We start from the raw sequence: 14,464 nt of genomic DNA on the forward strand, positions 1-14,464 counted from the left end.
ACCAAATTGTTCATCCATATGCCAGAAAGGGTGAAGATCTAGCTACACTTCTCCAACTGGAAAAACCCTATTGAAAACCACTTTACAATTTTTGAAAACTTTTTATTGTTCAACTGCAAGAAATTCCCAGACATCCACTTCATGCAACTATTTGTTTGAGAAAAAATTATGGTCAATTTTATCAATCACCTATGTTTGAATTGAAGGGTATATGTGTTAGAAAAGAAACCATACAATGACAACTCAGGAAATATATCTAAATTTTGAGGTGTCACAAACACACTGTGTGTTATAGATTATTTTTTAGCATCTCACTGCTAAATAAGATGCCAGTGTTCCATCCTCTAGCTTCTCATCAACGTCTACTTCTAACAGTGATAACCCTAGAAATCCAAATTGGCACCTACTATAGGGAAAATACATGTATTTATATATGGAAGTCTCAGTTTTAAGAATAGTAACATATATTTTTAACCACCACTTTTGAAAGAGAAAAATTAACAATTGTAAGGTCTTGATTGGACACTAAAAAAGAATTGAAATGAACTTACCTTTCGACCAAAATTAAATTATATCTATGATCAGGTCAAACCCTTGTAGAATCATTGATAATTACTACTACAGATTCCATTCCAAAAACACCATCTAGATCTTTACTTTTAGGTAGCCTATCATCTCCATCTAGATCAGCCTCATCACCCTTCAAAATAACACGTCCTGATAAAGTTCTTGTGGGATCAAGTACTTTGGCCTCTCTATGGCATAAACTTTGTTTCCTATTGTATAAACATGTAGTTCATACAACTTGCTTTCCTACAACATAAAATATCAAAGAATGAATTAGATGAAAGAAATAATATATTCATCTATTGGCATACACATAAGTTGTCAATTCCACATTGTAAATCAAATGTTGCCTATAAGAACTACAGTTTGCAAAGATATTAATAGTTCAACCCAAATTATACTAACCTTGTCCAAAAAATTTCAGATGCTAGGCCACAATTTAGTCCACATTCCCATATAAGGAAAGCAAAAAATCTGATGTTGAGGTTTCTCTTGGCCTTGCTCCTCCTTCCTTAGCATTTCCTCATGCACATGATCTATTTCAATAAATTGTTGGACAAAAATAATCATGAATTAGAAACATTTATATACTCACATTATCATGAATCAATTCATTTACTTCACATCCCTCTTTTCCTAGGAATCACCAAAAGTATAACAATATGGTTTATATTTTTATGACACCTTAGCTGAATTTAGAAGTGTGTGATCATGGTCCAAAACAAGGCAAAGTTTCTTGGTGCTAAACATCTTATTTTTTCATCAATTCTTTGTGCTCGTTCCTATTGGTTTGCAACTCATTTCTCTTCACTTGACCCTTTCAAGGAATGATCCTCATCAACCCAAGGATTCAAATGATTTTGTGTGATTGTGTTGTCGATGTAAATGGAAATCAGGATTTTCTGCCCTAATTATTGCTTGTAGATTGTGTCAATTCACTCCTTACAGGGTTACCTACAAAATTCTAGCATTATACAATATGGTGGTAGGTTAAAATTGGTGTCCTCCTCCCCCCTTCACAAAACACATGAAAAATCAATAATACACTTCCTTTCATCATTTGATGAGTACTTTCTATAATAATTGGGGTTGGGGGCACAATGGGTTGGGAATTAAAGGAATTTTCATAACTATAAAAGACCACATGCATGTTCAAACTCCATGCTACTTTTTATAGAATTTACTCAAATAGGAAGAGTACACGTGCCTTATGATGTGAATAACTAATTGAAATCTTTTGTTGTATACAATACAACAACTAACAAGCTATATGTTCCAATTGTCATTTCATGGTAAGTACCACACACTGCCACCAACTTTGTTAGAGCCTATGAAACAAATATAAGAGAGTGACTTAATCCCAAGGCCATATGGTTGCAAAATGATTTTGATGAAGCATTAAGTAGTAGTTTTTGAGCTTAATTTATTACCTCGGTCCCAAAGTTAACAACATCATCAAGTTTCCCCTTGTCCAAAGTAGTTTTTGATGATTCTAACAAGGTTCATCCATTTGCAAATGAACGTGCAACTTCCTGTAAAAGAAATGAAGAAGAGTCATATTGCTAAGATTTGTAAGTAATAAATTAATAATACGCATTAAATTCTAGACATGACTATAGATAACTAAAAATAAAATAGTAAATGTCTTCCCTTACCTTATACACTGGAACCATGTTGATAATGTCTACTTTGTTTAATGGGTTTGGGCTATCCATGTCATAATCTCTAGGAGCCAACTCAAGTCCCACCCAAATAAAGAAAGATTAGATATGCTTAATCTATTGGAAGACCATAATCCATGTTATGATAAAGGAGCCCTTAATCACTGAATTTTCTAATAAGATTCTAGAATTTTTCTTAGCAACCTTATGGCAAAGCCCCCGTAAAATTGCAAACTTTCTCAAATCTTGGCGATTGAAATTATTGATTTTCCATCCAAATATTTTTGACAGAAACACCTCTACCCATTTCCATTTAAGGGAATCTGAGATGAAATTATGGTCACCATTTTTGTTTGATGGTGTTCCAAGCATAATATTCAAAGCTGCAGCAATTGATGAAACCAAGTCTAATGTACTTTCAATGGAAGCAATAACTGCTTGTAATATGTGCTTGAAGGCCCAAACCACCATTTCATGAATGCAAAGTGATTTCATATGAGGAAGTTTGTTTGCAAGTTAAACCTATTCAAATGTCACAAACAAACACAATTTAAATTCATAGAAAGTTTGAAGATTTTCAAATACCTGGATCAAGAGGAACTCAATCCAGAGAGCTATCCAAATAATAGAAAAAGTAAAGATACAATAAGCACATGATTCTTGCAAAATGATATAACTGGATTCTCAAATATGTATCTGTTGTAATGATCACATTCGATATATGCTTATTTCTCACCACACGACCTAAGGAACACATTTGTAAGCCTCATGTATGCATAAATTTAGTTAGTGTTCTCCCATCCACATGTGATAATTCTAATGAACCAAAGTCTGATACCTGAAGAAATGAAGAAATATCAAATTATGCTCCAATTTTTTTAATTTTACATAAAAGATTTGTCCAAAACATTTTTTATTTAAAAATGAAATCAACAAGTGTATTTGTCTCACCAATTTTGGCAGTGCTACATCATCATAGTATTTCTTAGCCATCTCAATTAGTTCATTCATAGACTTCACAAAAAAATAAAGGTTTATAGATGTTGTTAATAATTATAGGAAACTTGCATGAAGATGGAAAACTATAATTACTTGGTCCACTCATTCTAATTTCTCCAAAAAATGGTGTTTGTAGTATATTTTGGAACATTTTCAACTCCATGATCCCGAGAGGAATGGAGAAAATAAAAAAAAGACATTGCATGATATTAACTCTCCATGAGAATACAATGGGAGGGATTATGAAATATTTAAAATTATGAAGGTCCATTTTACTCAAGCTACCATGAATATAAGATGTAAATGAATAAGAAATGCTTACAGGGGATCTCAATGATGCTAAGAAATATGGAAGTGGAATCCACAAAGGATATAAAAGATTAGTCATCAAAAACTAAATACAGATTGAGTCCTTGATTTTTTTTAGTGGAGTTGTTGTACAAACCTTGTGGTGAAGTCCAGTTTCTGATTCTTTTAACCAAATAAATGAAGCTTCAGGAAGGAGTTTCCTCAATGCTAGTTCACTTTCATATTCTTCTTTCTCAACTTCATGTTGTTACTTTCAATTTCACTACTAGCTAAAGCATCCAAACAATTTGTTTTTTTCATATGTTCTTAGTTTAATCTCTTTTAGCAACCCAAACTATTTCCCAAGTCCTTTTATGGTGGGTTCATTCTTACTTTCTTCACTAGGATTTGTCTCAATATTTTCAACAGTTGATTGGTTTTGTAAATTCTGTACCCAACATGCTCCAAGTTCCCATCTTATTAATGTTCTCTAACCAGTTTGTTCTTCTTGCAGTTTGAGCAAGCTATCTTCTAGCACTTTTTGTACTAATGTCCTTGCTGATTGAAAATATTTAGACTCAATAACATGGGAGTGGTGAATTCCTGAATTTGATTGTATATGGGATCCCTTGTGTAACAAGGTTCTTAAACTGCAAAAATATGTAGAAACCCTTGTTAGCATAAGCATCATATGAAATGGTAGCAAATAGAACTAGACTGCCTAAGTGCATCATATGAGGTGAGAAAATGTAAATAAAGGTGTATCAAATGAAAAGGAAGGGTTCTATATAGGTTTGGACAATACCTAGTGACATTCAGAGCATTGGCACCACCTTCAGGCTGATCCTCAATGTCAATGTCCAAGGGTGAAGATTCCAGTTCAGTTTTTGTATGACTAGAAACTTTCACCATTGTTGTGTAGCCACAATGTTTAATAATAAAAACTCCTAATGTTGAAGTATCCTACAAATGGAAACCTAGCTCCATGTTTCAAATTTTAGTTTACAGTATTGATATTGAAAGATATATGCATAAATAATCCAAGCAATACCTAATCCCAAAGAGGTCCACCTTTAAACTGGAACAGGAGATAAAACCTTAAAGGTGAATTTACATGTACAATTTTTCTCTAATCTACAATTATTCCTCTCAACAATTTTCGCTCTACAAGTTCCTTAGATGACACTCCCAAGGCTTGGCTACCATTAATCTTTCTATGTAGTTTTTGGCTTGCATCTAGAACATCTCTTCTGATTGATATCTTTAAGTCCCCGATAGTCTCTTCATGCAATATTATATTGGGATCATGAGATTTTGCTTCATCTAAACTTATTTTGTGATCTATAACATGTTGAATGGTAGCGACAACTTTAAAGACATCAAATTCAACAAATAAAATATGAAGTAGGAAATATTTCCAATCCCTTATTTGCCTCTGCTCTACAGTTTTATAGGGCATAACAGCTAGAATGGATAATTTTGTCACCCAGGGTCTTAGAACACTTTTGTTGTCTCTTTCTTGACCCCCGCCATTTCCATCCTAGGTTTCATCCTCTATTGGTAGAGGTGGGAAGACAGATGATGAATTGGTAGCTACTAGCGGGAAAACCCATGTATTTTCAGGAAAACCATATGGAAGGTTTCGAAACTACAAAAAAAAGTAGAAACCTTGGTTGCCATGGATTGATTATTCTTGAATATGCTTATCAAAAGGTAAAAATGCTTTTGTAGTTACTATACAATAAAATGAAAACAATACACATACCTTATTATGCTCTGAAAACAATTTCATGAGACAATCATAGGCCTAGAGAAAAACATACAACATTAGTTTTCTAATTTATAGTAGACAAACAGAGAAATAAGACAAAATTTATGTTAATGTCCATGGATAACTAATGTAGTTAACCGACCTACTAAAAATCAGCATCGCAATGATTGAAGAATCCTTAATGCTATAGTTTAATGTATACTAATTCATACAAAAATATAAACTAAAGCAAATTAAACTAAAAGGAGAGAAAAGAGAGAAATGGCTATATAGGATTCTGAAAATGGGGGTTCAAACCTATGGAGCACCATCTAATTTTTGGATGCTAGTGGTAGATTTTGAGAGGCTAAAGCCTAGTTTAGCATCATTCTATTTTTCTCCCATCAAACTAGGATTTTTAATGCTTTCCACCTCACTTTCTCTACCTGGCTTCATGTCTTGGCATTTTAGTGTCTGTAGATATTCGATAACATTGATGGAGTCAACTAAGGTTTTACAGGAACCTATGAAACAACAAGGCATGTGATAGTTTTGAAGTTCATTCATCAATATAAACTTACATATAACATAATAAATAAAAATGTATACCAAGAATCGACAAGTCTGTGAATGAAGGAAACTCATTTGTTTGAGGTCTCTTGTTCCTATGAACTAGCTGAGAGTTTAGAGTAAGAGGTTCCAAAAATAGCTCTATTTCCCAAGGAAAAATTCTCTTTGGACATGAATTACACATGTTTCATCCCATTGCACTGTGATTAACAATAGGATGAGTGATATCAATATTTGACCTTAAAATATTGATAAAAACTATCAAAAAGGATACATAAACAACTGTTACTGGAAGTAAACAATTTATTAATGGGAAAAATGAGATGAATGAACCACCTAAAAAAGCACTAGAGTAGCTACAATAACTAATTATGGTAAGCATACATACTTATTAATTTGGACCAAAAGATATCCCTTTGATGATATTTTAATGGTGTTGTAAATACCACTTACAAGCCCTACTTCTCTATCCTCCACTTTGGCAACCTACTATTTTCCTACAATCTAAAAATGGAAATCTAGTGAAGTTTCCACCTCAAGCTCAAATTTTCCAAGATAATTTGATAAGGAGATTTGTAACAATATGAATTAAAGGTAAGAAAGACAATGGACTACAAGGCCAACTAACTAGACTTTATAAGGTGAGATTTGATTTCTAAGGACTAAGAGAGAACTAGGTGGCATAAGTAAGCCTTGTGAAGGAGATACGGGGTTTCTGTCCACTCAAAATGTTAGAAGTTTAAAAACTATAAACATAATTTATATTTAGAAAATAATTATAATAAATGGAGATATATTTGCTAATATGTTTGCATAATGCACATCATAATTATAAAGGATTGATCACTCCTGATAATCAATGGTACTAGTCATTAATTAAGACACCCACCCCTTCCCTTATCTGTTTAAAAAAAAATTACAATAAGGAAATAAGAGACTACAAAAGGCAGGGTAGGGTATCTCCTAGAAGTCCAAAAGTCCACTGTGGGAAATTATTTCCACATCAATATATTTCCATTGCTAAATATTCCTTTTGTCCTGATATATAAATTATCACCAACCTCATCAGATCGGTAACTTGGATAATTCTACCACAAAATTGTTGTGCCAGAGGCACAAATATAGGAAGGGACTTCAATCTAATAGCCTTATTCTCATTTTGTTTCTCAAAATCTCTCTGAGTCTCAAAAGAGTCATAAAAGTCATCTTATAACAATTCAAGAAAGGAGAAGATTTCACTTGTGTCTCCTGTACTTTTAGATCCCAGAATCAAAGGTTTTGATAAACCCTATAGATCTGGATTATAGAAGAATCTGAAGAGAATAGAAGCCTCCAAGATATTAGCAAATGGAAATTGAAACAACTTAACCATTCTCAAATCTTTGAAAACGTATTTTAAAATGTTTTGTGTACTGCATATAGTTAAAAAGTATCACATTCATGGGGCATGGTGTGAATTTTATCCTTTTCAAAAAGGTGAAAAAATATATTTTTGCAAGTTACAAGTAAGTAAATAAGGCAAACCACCAAGAAACATTTAAGTTGATTTCATAGACTTTAACTTGGGGAAAAACTAGTTTCCATATGGTACATCTTCCATACTTGACAGTTGAAAGAAACATATGTAGCTATCATGTGAAAGGCAATATATTTCATGTAATTTTCTCTGTAAAGGAATACAAATTCCAAAGTTGAAATATATTACTCGGGGTGAAGCGTTTTAGCCTAATTATAACAAAAAAATAGGATTGCAAACCCACCCTTCTCATCATACTTGAAAGTGAAAACAATGTTTCAAAATAATAACCTTAAAGATTTTGAAATTAAGAGAACTATACATCATGGAAAAAAATGCCTTAAATTGTGTACATTAATTTGCAAAACAATATTTAAACTAATGAATATCTAAAATATCCCACAACCATATTCACGCTTGCTAAAATATTTAAACAAATGAATATCCAAAATATCCTACAACCATATTCATGCTTTCCAACTCCTGGTCAAAGGCGAACACGAAAGAAATAAAGGAGAAAAACACCCCCAACCATATTTATTAAGCCATAGTCCTACTCTATTACGTTTTGGTCTCTTTTTGGGCATATTTTCTAGTCAATTTTGTCGGAAATCTAGTAAGGATTTGTTGGAATCAAAATTTTGAGTTGTAAAATCAACATAATCTGAGTGTTCCATGGGTTTTTAAGGGTGTTGAATTCATTTTTGCATTCAAAAACACATTTTATGCAACAGAAAACCACAATATCAAAAAAAATGTATCGTCAAATTCCAACGAAAAAACAAAAACATAGAATAGTTAGACTACACCTATTCATTAACATGCATACACAATAATTTATAACACCTCATATATAATTCTAGAACTCTACACTGAGGGAAATTACTACCAAACCAATATATTTCCATTTCCATTTATTATTAACTTCTACATATATGAATTCTCACCAACCTCATGATAAGGATAACTTGAATAATTACGCTACACAATTACTATGCCAGAGGCACGATATTGAAAGGGTATTAAACCTAGAGGCCTTATTCTCATTTTTCTTCTCAAAATATCTTGGTATCAAGCCATTAAAGTCATCCTTGACACAACATTTATAAAAATTCAAGAAAGGAGAAGATTTATCTCATGTCCCCTGTATTTTAGATGCAGGAACCAAAGGGTTTTCATTTTCACTTTAACTTTAGCTATGTTTAGTAGACTTGATTGTTTATAATTTTTTGAATCAATGTGCAAGCTACATTTGCCCATGTTATTCGGGGAAGGATACTGTGACTGAGATTTCCACTATTTTCAAGACATACCATATTATTTCTTAGGAAGATTAAGCTTGAATTTGGTTTACAAGATCCATTTGGAATTCACTGTTGGAAGGTGCTGAAAATAGTATTTGCACTTGTGAACCCCCATGAAATGTTACATGTCAACAATAACACTTCCAATTGTGATGTTTAATTTAATTGGGTGCAAGTATGAGCATGCTTTGGGATTATAATCATACATCTAGGTGCAAGACAATCAGAGTTTAAAAACTAAACTGGCACAAGAAATTTGTTGCCCATGATGTCATTGCATTTGCATCACTACCCTGCCTTTGTCTTTAGGAGATAAAATAAAATCGGTTGTACTTTATTCCTTGTGTTCCTTCCATTTCTAAATTACCATAATCAACATGGTGGAGTTTTTTACTGTTCTTTATTGAATGAATTTTAAGGAACCACTACATAAAAATCCCCTAATGCAAGGATTTTGGGAAGGCGTAACTTCTATAAGCAATGAAAAAGGAGGGGCATTCAATCATAGACTAAAATATGAATTTTTGTATCAATATGACATATTGATTGGATGGTAGAACAAAACAAGAAAAAGTAAGAAATTCAAATGTCGCCTTCACCTCTATCAAACCAATGAAGAACAAGTAACAAAAAAAACAATGGGGGATGTGCAGTATGGAGACCCGTGGTACATGAAGAAAAAATTTAAGTGAAGAACTATCATAAGCTTGTTGCAAGTGTTGAAAAAACATATGTGCATATTAGTGCCATTTCCATAGTTTTACCCATGCCAAAATGGATCATCACCTGAGAAGTGAGAGGATTTATACTTTCATCTAAGCTTAAAATCCAAATCTTAATGGACTTACTTGCAGATGTCAATGAAAATATCCATATTCTTGATGTTTGATTGTAGGAAGATAATGGCATCATGTGTGCTTTGGATCCATAATGGTAGGAGTTGCAAAATGCTCCATTATTATTCAAGCATTTCAAATTCTTATTCAAGCATTAAAGATGAAGTACATGTTTCTCATAGACATTTCAATCCTTGCTCCATTTTGTTGATGATGATGTAACATTGACTGGCTTGTACCATCAGATGATAGTGTTATTCAAATAAATGTTTTGCCTATACGTATCATATGGTGAAGCAAAGAGTTGATCCAAGGAAATATGCTTAGATGTTTAAAGATAATACATTATAAGGTGAATAGGAACATATTTTTGTTCAGATCCTTACCAAGGGGTAAGAAGAGCAAGAGGACACATAAAATTTGTGTAAAAATACAATGATGAATTCCAATAACCTAGAAAAATGCATTTTAGGAGCCATTTTAGAGTGATAATAAAATGAGGGTGATGATGCCATAAATTATGAAAAAAAAGAAAAAAATTCAAAACTTGCATCAATTGTAAGAAAATAAATTGTCCCATGCTAACCCAAATTTAATAAACGATAGGAAAGAATTACCTAGATCAATGCCATCTGTGTTAGGTGAATTAAGTGGAGAGATGATTGTAAGATTTGTATGTGGAGGTTACTGTACATTCACCATAGAATATATCAACTAACAAAATTCATAGATCATTACCTAATCTTGATATAGGTGATTTGATAAAGAAATAAATGAAAAATATATGAACATTCATATTAGTGTACATTCAACTAGACCAACATCTAAAACGTTCATGATTCCTGCTACATACCTGTAGTACACTCGGTGGATGGTTCAAAAAGGAAATTTCAATAAAGTCAAATTTTCAATAATACTGTCTTGTGAGTCCTCCAGTTCCACAAGATTTAGACAAGTTAAATATAGTGTATTATTACAGAACCAATCCCACCAAATAGCTCTTTGACCATCAATTATTCCATCATTGCCTAAAAAAGTGACAAATAGGTTAACATTCTTAAGCTAGATGTTGCATGAGTTGTTGAAGTTCTATTAGTATCTATTCTATGTGTTAGCTTCTAGGTTGTAATTGAGCATTGTAATATATTTCATATCATATGAATTAGGCTATTGAGATTAGCCTATGATGAACAACTAATTTTGGAGTCGTGTACCTATTTTGGATGAAATTAAATGGAATGGAGGGCTACTTTTAAATCTTGTTTATGTGTTATCTTTATATGGATGAATGATGTTCACATTTTTTTAGGGTTCACTTATGCTACAATTAATGGGATTACATGGGTCTAATATGTTGCACCATAAAGAGATATAGTATATGGATGTAATGTTAATGGAATCATTGTTAGAGTAGCACATTCAACTAGACCAACATCCAAAACATTCATGATTCGAGATACATACATGCAGTACGTCAGGTGGATGGTTCAAAAAGGAACTTAAAAGAGTTACTTAAAAGAGGAAATATTAGTGCCCCACATCTTGTTTGAGGTAGTGAAGAACACATAAGAGTTACCTGGAGAAATACACAAGGAGACACACGAATAAAAAAAATAACCATGTAGATGTTGATTGAAAACATTAAAATAGACATAAAGAATTTAATACACTGGGAATTGCAAATTCAGTCGATGGAGTTTATTTGCGGTTGATCTAAAACAAATGCACCATAACTCATCAAAGTGTGACCTTAACTAGACTTACAAATATCTTCATGTGCTGCTACTGAAGGTTGACCCAATTACGACGGGATTTGGATCTTCAAGCCTTAAAAATCCTTGCAAGTTAGAACATATCAACATCATAAACAAAATTTCTCCAATAGTGAAGAACATTGTGCTTTGAATTGTTACCAAGAGATGGCTAGGTGTAGTTGGATCTCCAAATAGGGAAAAATAATGGATTCCTAGTTGAAACTAGGCATTAAGAATGAATTTCAAGCAAAAACTAATTGAAAAAACACAACTCATAGTTGAGACGAAGTGAGGACAATAAATTCTGAAGCAGGAACCGAGTGAAAATAAACAATTGTGAGTAGGACCCAAGTAAGGATGCAGAACATAAGGGAGGGAAAGGAAATTTAGAAATAAATATGAGAAACCAAAAGAGAAAGGAGTGATTTTAAGTGAATGAATGGAAATATGATAGGGAAAAAGAACAAATAAATCAAAGGGTATACTTATGTGTGTCCAATTGTACAGTCAAGGTGTGTGTGCTTGCACGATAACTCTTGGAAAAACTGCAAAATAATAAACAGAAAGGAACAATATGTGATATACTGAAGGTTTAGAGTAATTATACAAATCAAAAATTGGGGTGTGGAATGGGTCATCTAACAATCCGCCTACTAATTTAAATAATAAAAATCGAAGAATACCTTGAAAAATTTATAGAGTACTAAATTGGTGCAACTACCAAATTTTGAAGTGTTGTTAGGTTAGAAGGTAATGGAGGCACATAAAATCCACGACATTCAAATCATGAACGCTTGTCCCTATTATCGGGTCATGGAAAGACTCCTATTATAGGTTTCCATACTCCTTCTTGCTTTTAATGATTGTGACACCCACAGAACTATCCCCACCACCATCATCAAATTACTATTAAACAATAATTAGAATCAATTTAGTTTGAGAAATCCCACATGTCAAGCTTAATGATAGCACCCAATGTTGGGTGTATGGGATACAGAGAATACTCATATTGTTAATGGTGAACCACCAAAGATATCATGGTCCATTTTCTCCCCAGAGCCTGGAATGATGTATAATAAGATTGGGAAGTTACTTGAAATATGATACAAGAAAGAAAAACAAAACCCTAAGAAAATTTTTAAACACCATACTCTATTATTTAATGGTTGTTTGGTGAGATTCATAGTCTGCATTACTCTTTGTGGGGTTATGAATAATCTAAAACTTTCACCATAAAACTGAAATTCATATTTGAGGGCGTACCTATAACTAACATCAGTATGAGATAATGCAACAATCATGAGCCCGTGAAATTGATAACTGCTATCTTCTATAATGACATTCGCCACAACAAAGTCTATTTCTGCCCAATCGCGCTATTAAGTCAATATTCTAAGCCAAGTTTCTCCATTTTTTTTTTTCAAGCTTGTTTGCAAAGTTCTTCTAATTTTTTTTGTTTTGTTTTTCAAGTTTGTCTACCATTTTTTTCTAATTGACCGTGTGTTTTTTATATGGTTACTTTTTATTTGTTAATGTGTAAATTTTATTTTAATTTTTATGTTTTTAAGTAGCATGATATTACTGTGGTGTAGTATATAGAGGTAGAAGTAAGGTAAACAAAAGGGGACAAAGTAGACTTAAGTACATTACCTATTACTTAGGTCTCTAATTAGAAAATAGATATGGATATACAATGCATAAGATTAAAGTATTGGAACTCTAATTGTGTATATGAAACTAGGAGAGTTCATTCTAAAGGTGTTAAGTGTCAACATAATACTCATAAATTTAAAGGAGGAATATGTTTAGTATTCCAATAACATCATGAAGAGATATGTCAAGATGAAGAGGAATTGTTGTTAAACTGTATTTATGCCAATGGGGGAATTTTTTTTAGTATACAAATGACTCCAACTGTAAGCCCACTCCCATTTTGGACAATCTTCCAACCTTTGAATTTAATTCCCTATGAATGTGATCAAAGGATATAAGTCTAAAGATTCTAATAAGCTCCATCTAATCATCCATTGATCCAATAAAGAATTATTCAAATAAGTATAACCTTTCAGACAATCTATAACAACCTTTGAATCGCCTACCACTTGTAAGTTTAGATTGTTAAAGTTACAATTAAAATGACTAACATAAATGACTAATTCATATTATCGTAGTACTTGTTAGATAGACATATTTATGTTCCTAGACTAAATTAGTCATTCACGTTAGTCATTTTTAGTTGGATCACTTATTAGATAGTTGTATATTTTAAACTGGGACTAAATTAATTTTTTATGTTAGTTGCTTTTAGTTGGGTCACTTAAGAATGCTCATTCTTGGTAGTATTTCACTTGGAAAAGTTGCAGTGACTACGTTTTTAGTCACATAGTCACTAATTTCTCATTTTCGACTAGTGTAATAAGTTCAAAGAAGTTTACTTTGTAACAGGTGCATGTAAAGGAGAGGATTTGCCATTGGGAAACACAGAGAATGCCTACAGGTCTGAGGGGTCAACCTCATTATTTTAGGTAAAACCCCATAATTTAATGTGGTGAATATTTAGAAATTTAAAATCATGGAGTGGTTAATATTGAGAAGTAGGCACACATTGTGTCATTAATAAAGAAAATAATTTGTCTAGGTAACCCCGTAATGTTATGTCATAAATATTTAGGAATCTGAAATCATCTAGTGATTAATATTAAGATCTAGATGATTACCTTTCCCAACCATATAGTATGACTTTTAATTTTAACTTCTTTTTTTTTAATAAAAAATGTCATGCATACAACCAATTACTATGGTAGCTTGTAATTAGTTGTTTTTAGTTCCGTTTTTTGTTTCACATCATGTTTGAACCATTAGTTTTCATAGCTTCAATGGTTGATTTTAATTAGTAGAGAATTTTTAGTTAGGTAGTAGATTGAATTCAAAGGCCTCAATGTTTTACATTATAGCTATGTGTCTATGATTTTGTTGTTTTTTTTTATATATTAGTGTGTGTAAGGATTCATCCATTTCAACTTACAATTAGAACAACATTGCATCCAATTTTTTCTTTGTTTTATATTATTGTTTGGAAAGGCTTTAGAAATTTTCAACAGAACAACATTGTGAATGTAGAATGCACTTATGTTAGAGGTACATTTTTAGTTTAGTAGAGCAACATATATAAGAAAATTTTCACAATTAATATATCACTCTATGGAGGACCGTAAGGTC

The 14,464-nt window shown here is 32.2% G+C and overlaps 1 pseudogene; it reads right to left on the reverse strand.

Moving 5' to 3' along the window:
- Window positions 1-1,790: 1,790 nt before the first annotated feature.
- The window catches only part of LOC149241104 (protein REDUCED CHLOROPLAST COVERAGE 2-like), a 61,835-nt pseudogene continuing 49,161 nt past the window's right edge, over window positions 1,791-14,464 (reverse strand).

The sequence above is a fragment of the Pinus tabuliformis genome, chromosome 8 (assembly GCF_031772625.1).
Source record: "Pinus tabuliformis cultivar Carrire ecotype Pingquan chromosome 8, CPIR1, whole genome shotgun sequence".
Taxonomy (NCBI): Eukaryota; Viridiplantae; Streptophyta; class Pinopsida; order Pinales; family Pinaceae; genus Pinus; species Pinus tabuliformis.